The sequence below is a fragment of the Phoenix dactylifera genome, chromosome 7 (assembly GCF_051530095.1).
Source record: "Phoenix dactylifera cultivar Ajwa chromosome 7, Ajwa_hap1_PhDact_Kaust_v1.1, whole genome shotgun sequence".
Taxonomy (NCBI): domain Eukaryota; kingdom Viridiplantae; phylum Streptophyta; class Magnoliopsida; order Arecales; family Arecaceae; genus Phoenix; species Phoenix dactylifera.
In genome coordinates, this window is record NC_143196.1 from 4930714 (window position 1) to 4955090 (window position 24377).

Below are 24377 nucleotides of genomic sequence, written 5' to 3' on the forward strand. Positions count from 1 at the left end.
AGATATTTATTTTAGAAAAAATAGTTTTACTAGATTTAGGAAGAGAAATTTGACCCAAATTGTGTTAGGACGGATATTACATTATAAATAGAGACTATGTACCCCATTTTCTTTGGAGGATTAATGATAGAAAAGAGGACTTAAAGCCCTATTTTTGCGATTCCTTTATATACTTTTCTTTTGAGAGATCTGAGTTCAGTGGGTTGAAGAAAATATTTTTTCTTCCCGATTGGATCATATTTGGTATGGCGTAATGACCTTAATATCTATAGTGATGTTGGTGGAAGTGATGAGGTCACTACATTTGGTTGCGACTTAGTGATCCTATATGATAGTGATCTCAAATCACCTTTACTCTCAAAATTACTAGGTTGCAAAATCACTAGCCAATGTGACGATTTTAAACATAAGCAATATTTCTTTTGATAAGATAGATTCCTTTTTTTTTTTTAAGGAAATAATCGAAGATGGAGATGATATCAACCCATAATAGATAGCAGTGAACCAATAGGTTAGCATCCTCCCTAGTTTATCTCTGTGACTATAGAATCCAATTGAGTCCTTGAGATTGTGCCAGCACAACATGTCATCATTAGGAAAGTCAATGATTCTTAATCTTAATTCTTAAAGTGTCGTCATCCACAAAATGAGCTGTTAGTCAGGGCCAACCACCTGAGCCTAGCCATAGGTATTGAGCATATGGGCTAAACCAAGGTTATATTTGGCTAGCCCATGTTACCAGCCCAAACTAGACCTATTTATGGGCCAAATAGCCTGCCTAAACTGCCCAGCCTGCTCAAGCACAGCCCCTGGCGTGGCCTTGGGCTAAATATTTAGGCCCGCCAAGCTAGGCGGGACCTAAAAAATAGGCCCATTTAATAATCAATCCATGCTTAGGCTTGGGAATTAAAGCCCAACCCAAGCTCAGCTCAACCTGATTTTTTGATTTTTCTTGGATTGGTGTTTATGTTCGATATGTTTGAAGACTTAATTAACAACTGCCATTAACACATAAAATTAATAGGATATTAGATAGTTGTTGGCAATATTTAATTACGTATTTATTATTTTAAAAATCCTTCAAATATTTTTGGTATTTTTTAGAATAAATAATAAAATGGGATATAAAGTCCGAGGTTCGGGCTAAAGCTCGAGTAAGATCTAGGCTTGGGCCTAGAAGGTAGGCCCAAAGGCCAGGTCAGGTTGGGCTTGGGCCTACAAAATTTGTTGATCTTTGTGCAAGGCCTAACTCGAGCCTCACCCATGAGCAGGTCTAGCTACCTCAAACTTGATTCTTATATCAACTTTACCTCTATTTCATTTCATTTAATAAAACCAAATAATTAAAAATTTTAGATCACTATAGGAGCAATGCTCGAGGCGAGTGTGCTTTACATTGATGTTGTTCAAGGGGCATTAAAATTTACGAGTATCAAAGAAATTTTTTGCTTGACCGCTAACTTTTGAATTTATACTAGAGCATGGATAAGCTCAATTCGCATCATATGCCATGCACAAAAACATACATGAGTTGCATCTTTATCTTGTTTGGGTGGAAATTCTTGTTTTGTAACCGATGTGATCCATGCCTTTGATCCACAATATATGGTCTTGCACGCATGCATTTATCAATCACCAATCCACTATGAAGTCAAGATATACATTAGACATTCAAACTTGAGTTCGTCTAGAATAAGTATTGCCGTTGAGACAAATAAAAGAAAAGAAAGAACAAACAATGCTCGAAAGTAAATTTTCTTATCCAAGAATGAAGATATGTTATACTCAACCTTTAGGCAAATACAAAGGCTCACATCACCTATATAAAGGTGGTTTACAACATCTATTTTTTAAAAAATAAAAACAATTCATAGATGATTATTTTAGGAATCATATTGCTTTGTCCTGTATCTTCGCATCTTCAACTTGGATTCAGAAGCTTCAAACCAACGCTTGGGCGATGGACAAGTTCATGAATTGTGGATAGAAACAAGTTATCTGGAGAAGGGCAAGAAAAAATAGGCATGTTAGAGAACATGAAGAATATTTTGAATTCTCATAGTAAAGTTTATCTAGCTTTGACTTAAAGTGACAATTGTAATTAGAATAAACAAAAAGTTTTATACGTAATTAGAGGGAAATGTTACCCCTTCAAAGTCTAGATTTATATTACAAGGAAAACTTTTTGGCTCCTTTAGGTGCCTAAAAATATAATATTTTAAAACTACCACTTGCATCTAGAAATTAGAAAACTATACAATACTTTGAGTTCCATCTTACTCTCTTACAATTTATATTAAGAATTAAATTTCCTTAAGAAATTGTAATAAAATAAAATTTTGGATTAAAAATACTAAAATTATGAGAAAAGAATTTGAAGCATGCTTACCATCCCTGCAATAGGGGAGTGTAGGAAATTGGGATCAAGACTTTGAGCCTTATGAGATATTGCTATATCGCCACCACCATTGGAACCATCGTCAGGATTAGGACTAGTTGATGCTCTATTCTCCCTACTAATATTTTAAATGGAGAAGGACATGCATCTATTAGCTATGAATCTCTATGAAATATGTGGAACTACTAGCTATGGAGCTCTATGAAAAATATGCCAAATGATCGTCCAATTTATAGCCTGACATGACTCTAGATACATAGCATCTTGTATAGGAGAATCCAATATGACAGCTTTACAGATAAATTCTTTCAATCGTTATCCTTCTAAAAAAAATAAATTTAGGATATTATCGCTTCGCAAAATAAATTCTTGCTAGGGTCACCTTCAAAAAAATTATTGAATTTAAGATATGACAGCTTTGCAAATAAATTCTTTCCATGGTCACCTTTTCTAAATTGAATTAGCGATCTTTTATTTATCCACAGAAAATTAGCCATCTTTGATTCACCCACAGAAAATTAGCTATCTTTGATTCTTCCTGCTTGGGCCTATACGGTATTGAGATTTTTGGTCCAGGTTCCTCGTATGTTCATGCAAGGTGAATCTGATCATCTCCATGCTATTCTCTTCACTACTTCCCAAAAATGGATGAAAGCATTTGTGAGGATTTTCTTTTTTCAGCAAATGATTTTTCTTTCCATAAGTAATACTAAGATTGGTAAGCCAGATTCCATAGTGTTGTTTGTAGGAAATAATAAGAGATGGGGATGATTTGAACCCATATTAGATAGCAGTAAGCCAATTGTTTTCCCCAAGCTTGCATCCTCCTTATTTCATCCTTTTTTCTACAGAGTTGAATTGAGTCCTTGAGATTGTGCTAGCACAAAATGTCATCATTAGAAAAGTCGATGAGTCTTAAGCTTCAAGTGCTGTAAAAAATAAGCATTGACAATTCCAAGTTTAACCATTACTTAATGTTCTAGAGAAAAAGGATCATGTCTAAAAGACATTGTCACACAAAATAGTCAGGCCCAAGCACCTGAGCCTAGCCTTAGGTTCTTAGAATATGGGCTAAACCAAGCCCATTTCCTCTGTTTAGACTAGACGTATTTACAGGCCGGACGGCCTACCTAACCAGCTTGGTCCACACAAGCCCAAAGCCTTTTGCATGGACTCGGTCCAAATATTTAGGATCCTGCTAGACTAGGTTGGACCTAAAAAATGGGCTTATTTAATAATCGATCCAGGCTTGGGCCTGTGATTTCAGGCCTAGCTCACACTTGGCTAGACATGAATTTTTATTTTTTTTCTTAGATTGTTTGCTTAAATTTGATGTGTTTGTGGACTTAATGAATAATGTCATTGATATGTAAAATCAATAGGATAATAGATGGTCGTCGGCAATACTTAATTATTCAATTTAGCATTCTACAAATATTTTTACTGTTTGTAGGAAAAATAAAAAAGATCAGAAAGTCTGAGGGCCGGCCCGAAGCTCGAGTAAGGGCCATGCTCGATCCTAGAAGATAGGCCCAAAGGCTAGGCCAAGCTGGGCCCCAGTCTAGGAAAATTTTGTTGACCTTTGGGCAAAGCTAGTCTAGCCTAGCCCCGCTCATGAGCAAGTCTAGCTACCTTAGACTTCATTCTCATATCAAGTTTATCTCTATTTTGTTTCATTAAGAAATCCAAATAATTAAAAATTTTAGATCACACTAGTAGTAAATGCCTGAAGCGAATATGCTTTAACATCGATGTTGTTCAAGTGACATTAAAATTTACGAGTATCATAGAAATTTATCCCTCGACTACTCATTTTTGAATTTAGAGCATGGATAAGCCCATTTGCATCATATGCCATGCGCAAAAGACATTCATGAATTTCATCTTTATCTTACTTAAGTGAAAACTCTTGTTTTGTAGCCAATATGAACCATGCCTTTGCTCCATAGTATTTACATGTTTTTGGAAGTCATTATGAGAATATCAGATCTCAACATTCATCCTTGTGAAGGAATCAAATTCCTAGTGATTTGCTGGAATGAGGTATAGACAACAACTAGCCCATTGATCAATTATCCATTGATCTTAAACAAACTATTTGATTGAAGGATGCACCTTATTTTATTATTGAATCAGTTTTTAGAAGATATTGTAATAAGTGCTACAGATTAACATTTCTATTCTCTTATTGGAGGAAGGAATCTGATCCCAATTTTTTTCCAACCAGTCATCCTATTCGTGTACACATCCAAATTAAATTCTTGCCATGGTCACATTCCAAGAAAATATTGAATTTAAGATACAATATCTTTGCAAATAAATTCTTTCCATGATCTCCCTTCCAAAATTGAATTAGTTATCTTGTATTCATCCACAGAAAATTAGCCATATTTTATTCACCCATAGAAAATTAGCCGTCTTTGATTCTTCACTCTTGGGCTTTTATGTTCTTTAGGGAATGACTGATGAGATAGGCGACAAGGGTTGGATAGTTAGAGAGAAATTTTAAATCAAGGCTCATACCAATATGCCAGGTGGAATCCCAGGAGACCTAGCATAGTTGCTTCATAGGAACACATGGCATCGTACCCCCACATGTTCCACCGTCTTTATATGTCAAGTTAGCACCAAATTATAGGGTTTGGAATACCTTTCAAGAAACAAACATACTTTAGCATATTTTTGGACCCATGAAGGAAGAAATTTGTTTGTATGAGCTGGATTTATGTGTTAAATATGTTGATAGATATATCTACAAACAACTGTTATACTTTTAGATGGTATTTTGACCCAGGAGGATCATATAACTCGATGTCAACTTCGTTAGCCACTCCGAGAATTTAGGAGGATTACCAATCTCTATATGGATCACTTTGCCCACTTCGAGTATTCAAAGGGATCACCAAACTCGATGTGGAATACTTTGGCTACTACGAATATTTAGTAGAATCACCAAATTCTATGTATAACATTTTGGCCGCTCTCAGTATTCAGAAAGATCACTAGACTCGATTTGAACTATTTTGGCCATTACAAATATCTAAGAGAATCACCAGACTTGATATGGAATACTTTGGCCACTACAAATATAGCTAGACAGGGTTTAGAAGTAAGATCCGCCACATTAGAAAGCCAAGTAGCAGGCCAAACTTTAAGAGGCTATACTTTGGTCATACAATGCCTGATTGAGATTTTCTTTTTTTTAAAAAAAAATTGTACATTTTCGAGATCTACAACTTTGGACCAATCTCCTAGAAGGTTGAACCGGACCAAAATTCTATTGTTAAGGTTTTAAAATGGGCCTGTCAAACAGAAAGTTTTTTTTAGATAAATTTTTGATCATGCATAGCTCTCAATTTGAGAAGAATCAGACGCAGCAATAGAAGGCAGAGTTGATGTAGAAATCGGGATCTAGCTCAATTTTTTTAGCTTCTTCTAGAAGATTTTTACTAGAGATATTTATTTTAGGAAAAACAGTTCTACTAGATTTAGGAAGAGGAATCCGACCCAAATTATATTAGGACGGACTTTACATTATAAATAGAGACTACGTACCTCATTTTTTTGGAGGATTAATGATAGAAAAGAAGACTTAAAGCCCTACTTTTACAATTCCTTCCATATACTTTTCTTTTGAGAGATCTGAGTTCAGCGGGTTGAAGAAAATATTTTTTCTTCCTGATCGGATCATATTTGGTACGGGGTAATGACCTTAATATCTATAGTGATGTGGGTGGAGGTGATGAGGTCACTGCATTTGGTTGTGACTTAGTGATCCTATGTGATAGTGATCTCAAATTACCTTTACTCTCAAAATTACTGGGTTGCAAAATCACTAGCCAACATGATGATTTTAAACATAAGCAATATTTTTTTGACAAGCTAGATTCCTTATTATTTTTTTTCAGAAAATAACCGAAGATGGAGATGATATCAACCCATAATAGATAACAGTGAGCCAATAGGTTAGCATCCTCCCTAGTTTATCTTTGTGACTATAGAATCCAATTGAGTCCTTGAGATTGTGCCAGCACAACATGTCATCATTAGAAAAGTCGATGATTCTTAATCTTAAAGTGTCGTGATCCACAAAATGAGCCGTTAGTCAGGGCGAACCACCTGAGCCTGGCCATAGGCATTGAGCATATGGGCTAAACCAAGGTTTTGGCTAGCCCATGATACCAGCCCAGACTAGACCTATTTATGGGCCAAATAGCCTGCCTAAACTGCCCGGCCTGCTCAAGCACAGCCCTTGGCGTAACCTTGGGCTATTTTTTTTTGATTTTTCTTGGATTGGTGTTTATGTTCGATATGTTTGTAGACTTAATTAACAACTGCTGTTAACACATAAAATTAATAGGATAATAGATAGTTGTTGGAAATATTTAATTACGTATTTATTATTTTAAAAATACTTTAAATATTTTTAGTATTTTTTAAAAAACAATAAAATGGGATATGAAGTCTAAGGCTCGGGCTAAAGCTCGAGTAAGATTTAGGCTTGGGCCTAGAAGGTAGGCCCAAAGGCCGGGTCAGGTTGGGCTTGGGCCTACAAAAATTTGTTGATCTTTGCGCAAGGCCTAACTCGAGCCTCTTCCATGAGCAGGTCTAGCTACCTCAAACTTGATTCTTATATCAACTTTACCTTTATTTCATTTCTTTTAATAAAACCAAATAATTAAAAATTTTAGATCACTCTAGGAGCAATGCCCGAGGCGAGTGTGCTTTACATCAATGTTGTTCAAGGGGAATTAAAGTTTACGAGTATCAAAGAAATTTTTTGCTTGACCACAAACTTTTGAATTTATACTAGAGCATGGATAAGCTCAATTCGCATCATATGCCATTGATCCATGCCTTTGCTTGGGTGGAAACTCTTGTTTTGTAACCGATGTGATCCATGCCTTTGATCCACAATATATGATCTTGCACACATGCATTTATCAATCACCAATCCACAATGAAGTCAAGATATACATTGGACATTCAGACATGAGTTCGTATAGAGTAAGCATTGCCATTAAGACAAATAAAATAAAAAAAAGAACAAACAATGCTAGAAAGTAAATTTTCTTATCCAAGAATGAAGAAATGTTATACTCAACCTTTGGGCAAATACAAAGGCTCACATCACCTATATAAAGGTGGTTTACAACATCCATTTTTTAAAAAATGAAAACAATTCATAGGTGATTATTTTAGGAAACATATTGCTTTGTCCTGTTATCTTCGCATCTTCAACTTGAATTCAGATGCTTCAAATCAATGCCTGGGCGATGGACAAGTTCATGAATTGTGGATAGAAACAAGTTATCTGGAGAAGGGCAAGAAAAAATAGGTATGTTAGAGAACATGAAGAATATTTTGAATTCTCATAGTAGAGTTTATCTAGCTTTGACTTAAAGTGACAATTGTAATTAGAGGGAAATCTTACCCCTTCAAAGTCTAGATTTATGTTACAAGGAAAACCTTTTGGCTCCTTTAGGTGCCTAAAAATATAATATTTTGAAACTTCCACTTGCATCTAGAAATTAGAAAACTGTACAATACTTTGAGTTCCATCTACTCTCTTAAAATTTATATTAAGAATTAAATTTCCTTAAGAAATTGTAATAAAATAAAACTTTGGATTAAAAATACTAAAACTATGAGAAAATAATTTGAAGCATGCTTACCATCCCTGCAATAGGGGTGTGTAGGAAATTGGGATCAAGACTTTGAGCCTTATGAGATATTGCTATATTGCCACCACCATTGGAACCATCGTTAGGATTAGGACTAGTTGATGCTCTATTCTCCCTACTAATATTTTAATTGGAGAAGGACATGCGTCTATTAGCTATGGATCTCTATGAAATATGTGGAACTATTAGCTATGGATCTCTATGAAATATGTGGAACTATTAGCTATGGAGCTCTATGAAAAATGTGCCAAATGGTTGTCCAATTTATAGCCTGACATGACTCCAAATACATAGCATCTTGTGTAGGAGAATCCAATATGACAGCTTTGCAAATAAATTCTTGCAATCATTATCCTTCTAAAAAAAATGAATTTAGGATATTATCGCTTTGCAAAATAAATTCTTGCCATGGTCGCCTTCAAAATAAATATCGAACTTAAGATATGGCAGCTTTGCAAATAAATTCTTTCCGTGGTCACCTTTTCTAAACTGAATTAGCTATCTTTTATTTACCCACAGAAAATTAGTCGTCTTTGATTCACCCAATGAAAATTAGCTATCTTTGATTCTTCCTGCTTGGGCCTATATGTTCTTTAGAGAATGACTGACGAGATAAGCGGCAAGGGTGGCATGTTTAGAGAGTAATTTTAAATCATGGCTCATACCAAATGTGTCATGTGGAATCCTGAGATGCCTTGCATTGTTGCATCAAAGGAACATACGTTGAGTTAGCACCAAACTATAGGGTTTGGAAAATTTTTCTATCCATACCTTTTATAGTGCAAACATACTTTACATATTTTTAGATAAATAAAGGGATACATTTATCCATATGAGCTGGATTTATGTATTAAATATGTATATAAATATATTTATAAACCATTGTGATACTTTTAGGTGGTGTTTGGTATCAGGTGATGACCATGACATCAATAGTAATATAGGTGGAGATGCGAAGATCACCATGTTTGGTTGCACCTTAGTGATCCTATATAGCAGTAATATAAAATCACATCCACTCCCAAAATCACCATCCAACCCTATGATTTTATATCCGACCTTGAGGATAGGTTTTCTAGATTACATCCAACCCTATTATTTATTTGAGAATTATGTTTAATAGTTTCAAATATCTAGAATATTTTAAGGACAATTAAAGCAACTTAAAGAATAATTATCAGTTATAAAAGAAGAAAGCAAATTGTATTTTGAAAATGAACGATGTATGAATGTGAAACACTTTAGTCAAAAATTATATTCTCATTTTCAAAAAAGATATTGCAAGTAACAGACCACTAAACTCCAAATGAATAGCTAACCACTAGAGATATTGTGATCCAAGAGAAAATGTGATGACCTATGTGGGCATGTGTTTAGTCTTATATCGATTGTGCACCGGATAGATCTTAGATACTTATATAGGGTCAAAAAATCTAAATAACACTTTTTGTCTAGCCTTTTTAGGTTAGGTTTCGGGTTATTACAAATGGTATCAGCCCATTTCCTATATAAATGGTATCTAGGTGCTTATATATATATATATATATATATATATATATATATATATATATATATATATATATATATATAATGTGGCACATATTTGCACAATATATATACACGTATATAAAAGTACGTAGATGTATATATGTTTCTATGCATATATATGCGTACGTATATACATATCTATATATGTACACACACGTATATATGTCATAAAAATATAAAAATATATGCCTATATATATGTACAAATATATATCTATACATACAGGTAGATATATATATGTACATTTACAAATATATGGACATATATATATACATGCACATATATGTATATATATACGTATGAATATGTGTGTGTGTGTGTGTATATATATGCACGTACGCGAACAGAAGCATCCGCATCCGCCGAATCCGAATCATCCGCCGAAACAGACGCAGCTACCACTAAAGCATCAGCATCAAAAGAAGCAGAAGCTTAAGCAGAAACAGAAGCATCCGTATCAGAAAAAGTGTTGCCCAGTAGATACAACCCAAGAGGGGGGGGTGAATTGGGTCTTTTAAAACTTTTAAGCTACTTCTAGCACTTTTTGATTAATTATGCTAAGTTGTATATATGCGCAGTGAAAGTTGAACTTAGCGACAGTTTGATGTATAGAATGTGACTTGATTGAGTATGCTTGCAACTAAAGAATTCGCGGATAATAGTTAAGCAAGCAATTTATCTAAGTGAGTAAGTGTGTGAGTTAGATAATGACAAAAAGCATTACAAACACAGCAAACATATAGTGGTTCGGTGCACCCCAGCACCTACATCCACTCCCCAAGACTTCTTGGGAATTTTACTATAATCCTACAGATTACAGTCGGTTGTTTTACAAGCTCACAACCCAACTTGTTGTTTTACGAGCGCACAACGAACTCGGTCGGTTTTTCCAGGCTCACCGACTAGAACCTCCCCGATTGTTTTCCCGGGATCACAATCAAACCCTTACACGTTGGTTTTACCCTCGGCTCACCAACAAACCTATCACCGTTGGTTTTCCCTTTGGCTCACCAACAAACCTTAACCCCTTGATTCAATCCCTTGATTGAATCAAGTTACAAGATATTAAAACAAAGTATAAAACAAAACAAAGCTTCTTAAACAAGCAAATATGACAATATAAACAAATAGAGTAAAGAGAAGCCCTCAAACGAGTTTTGAAGATGGAGGAGCTCGGCTTCTTCTTTACTTGATCCTCCTCTGATTTGGCATGAAGTAGAGGATCCCTGAGGCAGCACACGGATGGAGAGGAAGCTTTCGGATTCACTTGAATGCTCTTCTTCTCTCTATTTCGTTTTGGATGGCCCTTTTGTGCTTATGGGAGATTTCCTTTGTAATCTCTTTGAGATCTCTTTCCTAGATGATCTCTCCCACTTCCATTAGTTCTCCCCTAGCTCTCTTCTTGTTTTTATAGCTTTAGATGGCGTGGAAACAAGAATATAGCCGTTAGAGACAAGAAAAAGAGCCGTTGGACACAGTCTGCATTTTCTGACAATGTTACCGTTGGGATCGGAGTCGACTCGCGCGATCAGGAGTCGGCTCGCCTGTTGCAGGAGTCGGCTCGTGTTTTACCGGAGACGACTCGGCCACTGTTCCAAATTTGAATTAATGTGCTTGCCTCGACTGGGAGTCGACTTGTCTTAACCTGGAGTCGACTCGCCAACTTCTGGAGCTGACTTGGCAATTTCGGAGTCGGCTCATCCACTGAAGTCCGTGGATCCAATTTTGAATTTTGTCCTCTCGAGTCGACTCGACTGTCCTTGGAGTCGACTCGAATCTCAGAGCCCGAACTCCCGATTCTCTGTCTTTTGGCTCGTCCAGTCTTGGAGTCGACTCGAACTTCCTTGGAGTCAACTCGGCTCTCAGTTTGCGAAACACAGCCTTCTGCCATCTTGGTGTAGCGCTGCCTTGGAGTCGACTCGAGCTGTCTGGGAGTCGACTCGAATCTCAGAGGCAGTAACTTGGTTTTTCTGTCTGTTGATGGTCGCGGAGTCTCGGAGTCGACTCGTGCAATGCGGGAGTCGACTCGAATCTCAGAGTCCCAAAAATGCTCTCTGACTTTTTCTTTGTGTTCCGCTGAGAGTCGACTCTTGCTTTCTTTGGAGTCGACCTACCAACCATCGGAGTCGACTCGCGTTCCACTGGAGTCGACTCGAAGACTGTTCTTTTGAATTTTTCTTTTGATTTTACTCCTCCAATTTGAATCCTTTGAACTTTAAACTTGGGCCAATAAATTGTAGCTTTCTTCCAACTTGAGAGCTTTGGAGGCCTTCTTGTGTTCTTCCAACTTGCTATGTTCCTTGCAAAATAAATATCTTTCTCCTTGCAACATAAACATTAGTGTCTATACTTCAAGGTTTTGTGATCATCAAAATCAATCTATGAATCAATCTTTGGGTCATCAATCTCCCCCTTTTTGATGATGACAAAACTTGGAGTATATGCAATATAAAAGATATTGATTTCTAGAAGTAATACATAGCTAAGTTGCATGAAGTGGAAAACATATATATTTAAAAACATACTTCATGATAATGCTTTAGATTTAATCAGCTTAACACAATCAACATATTTAAATTTTAAGCTGATTTGTATTTAATTCAAAGTAATAAAGCATTCTGAGTATATAGCATATACTTAGATATTTCTCCCCCTTTTTGACAACATCAAAAAGATAGTGAAACATTAAGTACAAAGATCAGAGCAGAACACATCGAGTGTGAATTCAAGAGGTTTTTTTAATTTGATACTACAGATAGTTTTCTAATCAAGTGTAGGTGGAATCTTGCTTAGGTTAATTCAAGAAGTACCACAAATGATATTCAAGGAAAAATATGAGTGGAAATCTAACCTCTCTTCACTAAGTATGAAAGCTTGTTCATTTAAGACCTTTTGCCCAATCTATTAAGTATTTTATCAACATGAGAGCAATTTAATTGATTTTCAGAGTAAAAGATCAAAACTTATATACTTGAAAAAACATATCATCATGTTGGATCATGACTTCAAAGTTCTTTTTATGATAATAAGAGCATTGGGGCACAAATACCAAAATATGAATTCATGCAATTTATGATATATCTTAGAGCTCTTTTAAGGACTTTCTTTTATTCCTTTAGAAAATAAGCACGATTTGATACATATATAAAAATATGAATTGGCACAATATTGAAGTTCTAAAGAGCAAGCCAATTAGGACTCATTAGTGAATTCCAAAATAGATTTTCTACGAGATACTCAAGAAAATTTAACACGTTATTCTCCCCTTTTTTCATTAAATTAGAGGCTCTTAAGATCAACTATTTGAATTGCAATTTGGTTCATGATTTGTGCAGAAGATATATTAACCAAATAACATGCCTCAAGGTGTATCATAAAGATTTTCAGATTTAAATTTCAGATGATACATATTGGAGAGTATTAGGATCACTTTTCATTTAGTATTTTTTCCCTCTCCTATAGATTTATGTAATTAAGTTCCATAAGACCTCTCCTTCTGAAATTTTCTTTCTCCCCCTCAATTGATCATTCCATTTAAGAGTTTAGAATCCTAAGATAATGTTCAATAAGATTGTCAATCTCAAAAAATATAGTTTGAGATAAGACAACCTTTATAGAACTCATCTCAAGAAAATTAAAGCATGTCTTGCAATATAAGGAGGTTCATCAAAATCAATCCATAAAATTCAAAGTATCCATAAATAAAGTGTCTTTGGGATAGGATACTGAATATCTAAAGCTCCCCCTCAAAAGATGCATTCTTCTTTAATCATTTTAATTGTTGAATTTCAGATTTTAGTGATAAACGTGAATAACACTAAAATTCTGTAATATCAAGAATGTAGAGTGATCTAGAATTATTCAGAATTTATAGTAATCACTCTTTCTAATCCTTTAAGAACAAGTTATGCTTTCTCCTAATCTTAGAGAAAATGTATAAAAGTATTAATCAGAAAATGATTCAATTGAAGCTCAGTTTCTTTCAAAAGCATTTACATTTTCTTTCTTTTAGAGTCATTTGAGTGAGGTGAAATGTTTCTAGCTTTAAGATCATTCACTCTATTGATGGAAGTCTTTAATAATGTAGGAGAGAAAAATATATAGATGATCATTGAGGTATATATATTTATAGAACTCAATTTCTTAATCATAGTTTTTCAGCAATGTATACATGAAGCACAATAAATATTTTTTTTTTAATATCAAAATAGAATCATATATTTAGAAATTTTTGTTTGCAATCAAGATCATCGAAAGACACATCATTTGAACCAATATTAGTATACTTTGAAGATAAGAAATGATATGTTTCGGATGCGTATCGGAGCAATCATCAAAGGCATCAAAATTAATTCTGTTTTTCTTAAAGTAAGACTTTATTTTAAAAATCACATTTAGTTTAAGCTTTTATACAAAATCAGATTCGGAATTACATAGGATTTTCAATCATACTTTGAGATATGTATCTTCCACATTATAGCTCATCTTAAATGATTACGATTGAAAATACATATTTCAAACATATAAGAGCATATTCAGAATCTTTGTATTAAATGTTGAGTTTTGGTACGAATTTGAACATTATATACCAAATTTAGGCAAGTTGAAGGATAAAACAAAATCAATTTATTTTCCCTAAATAGAGATGTTCTTCTCTTCTCCTTTCTACAATTTTATTTAGCTTTCAGATTTTAAAGATGATTGTGAACGACAAATCTGAAATTTCTTTTCAATAATACCCAAAAATTTATGCAGTATTTCAAACATTCAATTAAATTATCTAAGCATGGAGCATTACAAAATATTGAGAACCCATAATTCAAAACATCATACCATATGCACACTATATTAAGTGTCAAGTCATACATTAAAATAATAAGAACAAGCATGTCAAGGATCAAAATCAATTCTTTTCAAATAAACTCCTCCTATTTAAATATTATCTTGCATTGATTTCATCCTTAAATTATGTTTTCAAGTGATAAAAAAGACTTGATTCTTCTTATATACTTTCATTTACTTTGTCTTTCATTTTTACTTTCTTATGCTCTATACTCTATTTGCTCCCTATCCGGTGGAGTTGGGAAGGGGCACGAGGTACTACCACTAGCCTCCCTCTTGTGCCGTCCCTAATATGCCCTACACCGAATAGTTGGGTCAAATAGTGCCGGGTACTACCACTAGCCTCCCCATTGGCACCATCCCTATGATGAGCAATATAGAAAGGTTAAAATGTTCACTTCAAACTCTCCCTGTTTAAGTGTAATTAATTATGGATTTTATCCCTTCCAAAAGAATGCTCACACAAGTCTCACAAATGTGCCGAATATATTATGTTCGTTTTGCTTTTTCTTAAGATTGAAGTATTTGCCTTTACTTAGATTTTACTTCTCTTGAATAACATCCATTTTCTTTTCTTTATCTCTCTCTCTTTTTGTTATTCTCAAGTAATTTACATGAAAGAGCAGAATAAAGAAAATGCAAACAACATTTTCATTGTGCTCAAGGATTCATAACTTCTCACAAGTTATTTTACATCAAAATTTTAAGCATATACTTGTGTATTTCATGGTTATGACATAGGCAAAGATATATTTTAGTTTGGACAAACCATGAAATAATTTCTAAAAGTATAAGTCAGTCAATACACATATAGACATGATATCAAAAATTAATAATTAAAGAATTTAATCATGCCATAATAGGATTTAAGTTATTGACTTTGCTCAATTAATTTGTGAGAAAGGTATCTAAAATTACCTATTCATTGTATGTTCTTCAAGCCAAACTAGATTTCTTATGTGTGAACTTTTGGCTGAAGAAGATCCTCTCTCTTGTTTGCATGTGAATGTTTAGTGTATCTTACATGAAGATATCCTTCAAGTTGAAATTTCTCATTTTTCTTTCTTGAAGGAAGGTTATTAGTTTCTTTAAGATACAAAGCATTCATCCAACATATATATTTTTTAACTAGATGACTCAATATAAGATATGACAATAGTTGCATGTTGAGTCACTTTACTCAAGAGATTCCCTAAATATAAGCAAGCACATATCACTTGAACTAAAGAGATAGTTTCATTAAATCAGATGGTTCAAGGACAAGCATGTGAGGCAATAGATAGATTTATCAAGGTCAAATCAATTTCTTATTTTCAAAATTAATTTAGTTTAGATTTTATTCAATAAGGCACGCTAGCTAAGTTTTAATCAACTTATCTTAAACAGTTGTTTCTATCACAATTCATATTATGATTTATTTGTTTATCAATAAAATATGATTCATTAAAGTTAGATTGATGTCTTGCACAAGGTCACATAATGAGCATACAACCTGGTCTACTAGCTGTATGATAAAATAATTATTCTATCATGCTTCAATACAGCTTTAAACAGTAGATCTATTTTGCTCATTCTTTTCAAATTCTACAAGATGGGGTCATAGACATACCTTCTTCATGCCAATCTTCTATGAGAGTTTTCTTGTGGACTAATATTGGTCAATGAAGATCCCCTTTCCTGTTTGTCTTAATTTGGAGTTTGAGAGAAGATGTTAATTCATTCATCATACATATTTCAAACTCACCTTGCAATATAACTCTTCATTAGTAGAACCAGAAATGATGTCATTAATGTATACTTTGAGCAAGTGAGGTGTCACACATTTTTTGATGCAAAGAATTATCACTATTACCTTCTATCAAAAAGGTTATTTAAGCTTTTATATCATGCTCTTGATGCTTGTATCAAACTATATATTGCTTTATCATATTTGTAATGAGTGTTTTCAAATATGGTGGTTATTTAACATATATAAAGTAAGCACATAGGAGTCCATTCTACACACTCATTTGATAGGATATAACGTTTATAAAGCAAACAAATGATAAAGGTGATTTTTACTTCTAATCATGCAAGAATCTTATCAAGATCTATTTCATCTTTTCTTGATTTAATCTTTTAGTAGTCATCATTAAGTGTATATCTGAAAAATCCAATTTGGTTCTAATTAACAAGTTTTTCAGATTGTTATATGTAAAAGATTTAACCATATAATTTGATTTTAGTATTTTGATAATAGATCATTAGTCTCATAAAGAATAAAATGAATTGATACTTCTACATCTAGAATTTTTCATGAATGTTCTATATGCATTGCTTGATGAATGATATCCAAGGATAGAAATATCTTTATTAGATTTGGCATTATTTTTCAAGAGAACATATCAAGCATAACATGTACGACTGAAAAATATGAGAGATACGCAATAGTTCGTTTTCTATTTTTCAGAAGATCAAAAGAAGTTTTCATCAAAGATAGATCTAATAGAAGTCATATGTATGACAAGCAGTGATGATAGCTTTTAAAAATCATTTTAAGTAGATGACTATCATACAACATTGCCTTTTTCAATTCTTCAAAGATTCTATTAATCCTATTTTACCTATAGTGTTCTTGGTGCAGAAAGAATTGTATTCAATATTATTTTCTGTGCACAACTTAACACAAAAATTGGTTTTCAAAACTATACCGTGATTCATAGTTTGCAAACCTTTATCATTTGATCGCTTTTTGTGAGTTTGTGCCAATGCAGAAAATATTTCAATTTGAGTGCCAAGAACAAGGCTAATGTAAGCTTTTGAAAAATTAGTGTTGGAAACAACATCTCTAGATTTAGAAATTATTTTTGTTTGTTTCCTTAGTTAGCATGCATAGTAAAACTTTGACCTTTAAGAGGATAATCTAAGTAAGCCTATGGCAAGGTCTTTTGAGATTAAGTACATACTAGCATGAGCTGATTTCATATGCCAAATATGGTTTCTTTAATCTTGGTATTCAAAGTGCATATATTCAAAAGCATACCAAGTACACATTATCATATCTATGATCAATAAACAATAATGCCATAGATAAAAACTCTCAATCAAGCATATAGAGAATTCATAGAGTTATTCTTAATAAGTTGATTAATCATTTAGCACCTTATCCAATAGTGAGTAAAATGAAATGATTTGATTATATTTCCAAAAGTATTTTCTATATCACAAAATTGATCACTACTAGCAAATCATATCAAATACTAAAGCACAAATAATAATGAAATGCAAGAATTACTGATTTCCTTATTATTATTATTATTATTATTTTTATTTAAAATTACTTTTCATAAGTATGTTTTAAGTTTCAGTGTGTCTAGAACACCCACTTGTATGAGTTTATTTGTTCCATGGGTATCTTGGCACATCTATGTCTACATCCTCATATTTTCATTTTGGGTACCCAAGCTTGCTTGGGTCCTTGAGAGTTAGGACATATGGTTCCTTTTGGAACCCAAATCTGTTTAATAGTAATAATTTTACCATTTGATTTAATTGTGTTAGAATGATGGAAAAGGTTGTTATGCCCATTCTTTTCATGTTTGAGATAAGTTATCTTATTTAATGGTTTGCATGGTGAATTGATAACCTTTTTCTCTAGAGGTTTATTGTTAAGTAAAGGAGTCAAGCCAAGTTTTGATTTATCATAAGCAACATATTGGCTTTCAAACATCATTTTCAATCGTTCTGAGCTTACGGTGAATTTGTTAATAAAAGATTTTAATTGATTAATTTCTTTACTTAAGTTTTGATTTTCTCTAATTAAGCTATGATTTTTCTGAATTAATTCTTCTGAAAATGACCTTAAGCTTTCATTTTCAGAATTTAGTTTCTCTTGTATTTCATCATTAGAATTTCTTTCTTTTGAAATTTTCAGATTTAGTTTCTTAAGATTTTTATTCTTTACAGCTAATTTTCTACATTCACTATACAAATCGTGAAAAGCATTTAATAATTCATCATAAGAGAATTCGTCTTGAAAATCATTTGAGGTAAAAGTAGATTCAGATTTTACCTTGTCTTCCTGTGCCATAAAGCACAAGTCCGTTACCTCTTGTAGTTTCTTGGAGCTAATATCATCATTGTTGCTCCTAACTTTTATTTTCTGGCTTGACTCTTTCTTGGTCAAGGCTTTCTTCCTTTTTATCTCTTTCTTCCTTTCTTCTTGCTTCCTCTTTTTCTTTGTCTTTAGGAAGCTGATTTGCCTCGGAGTCGACTCGGACCTTATTGGAGTCGACTCGGTTATCTTGAGGGTCGACTCTGAAATACTTGGAGTCGACTCGACTGCGGTGGGAGATTCAACACCTTTTTCTGCAGTCTCATTGTTAGAATGTAATTGAAGCACATGAGAGCTAATCTGAGATTTATCATAAATATTTTCTAAAGTATCCCAGATCTCCTTAGCAGATAGGCATGCAGAAATTTCATTAAACTTTGTTTCTTGAATAGCACAATATAATATGTTCATAGCATTAGCATTTAATTGTGCTAAGTCCTTCTCATTAATATGAGAGAGTGTGTGAAGGTCATTTATTATGATTTTCCATAGATAATAGTTTTGTGATTGAATGAAAATGCGCATGCGTATTTTCCAATGTGGGTAGTTTATACCATTAAACAGTGGAGGTGTATCAATTGATTGTCCTTCTCCTAGAAAACTATCTATTTGAGTTGTCATGATCTTTGGCTCTAGTCGGTTAAGACTACAAATAATATTTGAGCACCTGCTCTGATACCACTTGTTGCCCAGTAGATACAACCCAAGAGGGGGGGGGGGGTGAATTGGGTCTTTTAAAACTTTTAAGCTACTTCTAGCACTTTTTGATTAATTATGCTAAGTTGTATATATGCGCAGTGAAAGTTGAACTTAGCGACAGTTTGATGTATAGAATGTGACTTGATTGAGTATGCTTGCAACTAAAGAATTCGCGGATAATAGTTAAGCAAGCAATTTATCTAAGTGAGTAAGTGTGTGAGTTAGATAATGACAAAAAGCATTACAAATACAGCAAACATATAGTGGTTCGGTGCACCCCAGCACCTACATCCACTCCCCAAGACTTCTTGAGAATTTCACTATAATCCTACAGATTACAGTCGGTTGTTTTACAAGCTCACAACCCAACTTGTTGTTTTACGAGCGCACAACGAACTCGGTCGGTTTTCCCAGGCTCACCGACTAGAACCTCCCCGATTGTTTTTCCGGGATCACAATCAAACCCTTACACGTTGGTTTTACCCTCGGCTCACCAACAAACCTATCACCGTTGGTTTTTCCTTTGGCTCACCAACAAACCTTAACCCCTTGATTCAATCCCTTGATTGAATCAAGTTACAAGATATTAAAACAAAGTATAAAACAAAACAAAGCTTCTTAAACAAGCAAATATGACAATATAAACAAATAGAGTAAAGAGAAGCCCTCAAACGAGTTTTGAAGATGGAGGAGCTCGGCTTCTTCTTTACTTGATCCTCCTCTGATTTGGCATGAAGTAGAGGATCCCTGAGGCAGCACACGGATGGAGAGGAAGCTTTCGGATTCACTTGGATGCTCTTCTTCTCTCTATTTCGTTTTGGATGGCCCTTTTGTGCTTATGGGAGATTTTCTTTGTAATCTCTTTGAGATCTCTTTCCTAGATGATCTCTCCCACTTCCATTAGTTCTCCCCTAGCTCTCTTCTTGTTTTTATAGCTTTAGATGGCGTGGAAACAAGAATATAGCCGTTAGAGACAAGAAAAAGAGCCGTTGGACACAGTCTGCATTTCCTGACAATGTTACCGTTGGGATCGGAGTCGACTCGCGCGATCAGGAGTCGGCTCGCCTGTTGCAGGAGTCGGCTCGTGTTTTACCGGAGACGACTCGGCCACTGTTCCAAATTTGAATTAATGTGCTTGCCTCGACTGGGAGTCGACTCGTCTTAACCTGGAGTCGACTCGCCAACTTCTGGAGCTGACTTGGCAATTTCGGAGTCGGCTCATCCACTGAAGTCCGTGGATCCAATTTTGAATTTTGTCCTCTCGAGTCGACTCGACTGTCCTTGGAGTCGACTCGAATCTCAGAGCCCGAACTCCCGATTCTCTGTCTTTTGGCTCGTCCAGTCTTGGAGTCGACTCGAACTTCCTTGGAGTCGACTCGGCTCTCAGTTTGCGAAACACAGCCTTCTGCCATCTTGGTGTAGCGCTGCCTTGGAGTCGACTCGAGCTGTCTGGGAGTCGACTCGAATCTCAGAAGCAGTAACTTGGTTTTTCTGTCTGTTGATGGTCGCGGAGTCTCGGAGTCGACTCGTGCAATGCGGGAGTCGACTCGAATCTCAGAGTCCCAAAAATGCTCTCTGACTTTTTCTTTGTGTTCCGCTGAGAGTCGACTCTTGCTTTCTTTGGAGTCGACCTACCAACCATCGGAGTCGACTCGCGTTCCACTGGAGTCGACTCGAAGACTGTTCTTTTGAATTTTTCTTTTGATTTTACTCCTCCAATTTGAATCCTTTGAACTTTAAACTTGGGCCAATAAATTGTAGCTTTCTTCCAACTTGAGAGCTTTGGAGGCCTTCTTGTGTTCTTCCAACTTGCTATGTTCCTTGCAAAATAAATATCTTTCTCCTTGCAACATAAACATTAGTGTCTATACTTCAAGGTTTTGTGATCATCAAAATCAATCTATGAATCAATCTTTGGGTCATCAAAAAGCTAAAGCCGAACCAGACGCTGAAGAGGGGAAGAGTTCCAACAACCGTGATCCCAATTCTGAGTCTTTTGACTTGTTTAGGAAGGAGGGCTTTTTCAAATCTCAAACTTATGAAGCATCAGATGAAGCGAGAGCTAGCTTTTTAGCTGAATCTAGGGCAGAGGATTGAGTTTCTTTATATATATATATATATATATATATATATATATATATATATATATATATATATCTATGTATGTATGTATGTATGTGTGTATATATATATATACACATAGATATATATGTATAAAATTTATAGTAGATGAAAGTGCAAGTGTCTCATTTTTTTTAGATGTTATTACTTGAGTTAAATCTCTACAGTTTCTTTGAGGAAATATATTCGAACTTCTTATTTTGCCAAAAAGACCACCTCAAATTACAATGGATGTTTCTTAGCTTTAGACCATATCTATGTTATATATATCACTATACACTCACATGCAATGCATGCAAGGATAAAGTTAAATTTATTTAAAATTACTTGTTTTCTAATAAAGAAAAACAACACCATTTTATAACAAGATCATACAAAAGGAAGAAATGGCAAAGCAAGAAGAAATTTAGAATTGAGTTGGAAGAGAATTTGGATAGAGTATGATTAAGGGAGATCAATTATGAGAGTGAGATGAAAATAAGGTTGGCAAAAAGTGACCCAACCTATAAACTTGACCCATATCCGAATTGCAATAAACAAGTTTGGGTATGGGTTAAATAGCTTTAGGTCATAAACTAGTTAATCTATCTTGAACTATTTATTTAATGGGCCAAGTTTGGGTTTCAAACTCTTAACCTATTTAACCCATTTAATAATTGGGTCATATTGGGTTCTTTCATTTATACCCACATGTACTTACCTATTTTTGTCTCTTGAGTCTACTTTAAATACCACCTATCACCGTATTAGTCCTTAGGGTTTCAATCGCCTTTTCGAGAGTTCTAAGAGCGCCGTTTTCATTCCTAATGAACGGAGCGGCGAATGCCCCTTTTTTCTCTTCTTTTTTTCCTCTCTTTGTCCCCTTCTCATTTTTCCTTCCCCCGATCTCCTTTTCTTCTCTCATCTTTTCCTTTCCTCTTCTATTCCAATATCCTCTTCTTCTTTGTCTTATCATATAGATAACTAGGAATTAGAGAAACCTAAAGGATTTTGGGAAGTTAGCCTAGTTCTTTACATGATCATTGCAGGTATGGATTTATGATATAGAAGCTAAGCCCTTTTGACGATCCACTGTAAACTTTCAGGAAGAAGCGAAAAAAAGGGGAGAGAGTGATTATTGAGGGAGAAAAAAGCATTAGAGAGGAGAGGTTAAGGTGTGATGCTATGCTCTGCAATGTCGTTGTCTCTCCTGTCAACTTCTCCAGCTGTATAGAAGCTTTACGAGTTCTGCAGCAGCTCCAAGTATTTCTTTTTTTTGTTGTTGTTGTTTTTTCTTAGTTGCGATGCGTCATTGTTTTGCTCTCTTTCTTGGTTTTGCTCTTTTTCATTCTACATCTTTGGGGGAGGGGGTGTTCCCATTGTGATTCTTGTATTAGGATCCTATTTTCATGAAATAATGGAAAGAAGGTTAAATCTACTGAGAAAAGAAATGGGTGATCTATAAAAACTAGGACATGTTGATTTTGATTTATATTTTCTTCTTCTACTGAGGATCGGAGTGATCTAAGATTTAGAATAAGTTACAGCGCATTGGATCTATTGAAAGATGGTGTTTTGGTAGCACAAGCTCTAGATTTAAGAGTTAGGGTTTTGAATTTTTTTCTTAGATTAGCTATCTTCCTTTTCTATTTCCTACAAATCTTTCCTTTCACTCTTAGATGGGTTTTGATAGTTTTTCTCTTAATAATGGTCGGACTTTTTTTTTTGGTAGTTCTTTCTTGATTGTTAAAATAATTTATTTCTTGATTACATTGTAAGTCTAAATCTTGAGATCATAATTTCTTGATTCTGAATCTAGATCTTGAGACTTATTCCTAATTTATTGGTTAATTGATACACTGTTTTCTTTTTATTTTGGGGTTTTAGGGATTAGATCTTGAGACATGCTTGATTAATTTATGTGAACTATTCTATATGTCTTTCCATTTCTTTGGGTGATCGAATGGGTTTTTAAAAGTAGGATTGGCCTTCTTTAGATTAGATAATCTTTATGTATTAAAACACTGACTTGTTTATTAAATAGGGTAAGCTAGTCAGATCAGGTTACCTGCTTATTAAACATAACAGGTTCCGATTTCATATCCTGACCTATTTAATAAATAGAGCAGATTCATATTTGTATTTTTTTGACTTGACTTGTATTTGACCTGGCTGTATATGACCCAACCCGGCACAGTGGCCATCCATGAATGAAATAATGTAATTGATAGAAATATATTTGAGGGTATTTTATTCAAGTTTTACTGTGAAAACACTTTACATAGTAAAATTTAGTGTGCCCACTAGGTTTTTGATTTTTTTTTCTTGAGAGCAATAGCATGCCTAGTAGTTATTATTCTATATCATAGACATGATGGCGGAGCTAAGGTCTCTAATGCAAGAGTGTGATGCATCATCCTCACATGTATGAACATTTAAGAAAATGATATCTAATATATCGTATACTCGACTATATGAAAAATAAAAAGAAAATCAGTGACAATCTTTTCAAAGTTCCATACAAATTTCTCATTTGGCAGACAACCTTCCACTTTCATTCTATGGCTCGAACTTCATGATATTCTTGGATAAGAAAACTTTTATAAGGAGTTGCTCATGTTTTTGTCCATATTCTTGGCCTTAGTTCAAGATACCAAAGTAAGTAAGAAAAAAAGGTTGAAGGGTGCAGAATCTAAAGAAGATGGACCATTATTGACCCTAAAGACCATGATTAAAATTGAAGGCTAATGTGGGTCAGTCATGATGTCACCAGCCCTGACATCATGCATGTCCTTTAGAGGCACCTCTCTCTAATAATTATACTAATATTAGTAATAATATATATATATATATATATGTGTGTGTGTGTGTCTCTATATATATATATATATATATATATATGCGGTATGTATGAAGCTCTTTAGTTGATAACGGAAAATATTTTTGGGTAAATATTGGTCCACACTAGTTCCCTATGCCCATATAATGCTAACTGGGCAACTCGTTTTTTTAA

General features: G+C 34.3%; 1 long non-coding RNA gene across 1 annotated transcript in view; it reads left to right on the forward strand.

Moving 5' to 3' along the window:
* The window catches only part of LOC149753110 (uncharacterized), a 33975-nt gene that overhangs the window by 7877 nt on the left and 1721 nt on the right, over positions 1–24377 (forward strand). Inside the window, exon 2 of the long non-coding RNA XR_016395872.1 lies at positions 22471–22627. This is a non-coding gene — a long non-coding RNA (uncharacterized LOC149753110). The remainder of the gene's footprint in view (positions 1–22470; positions 22628–24377) is intronic.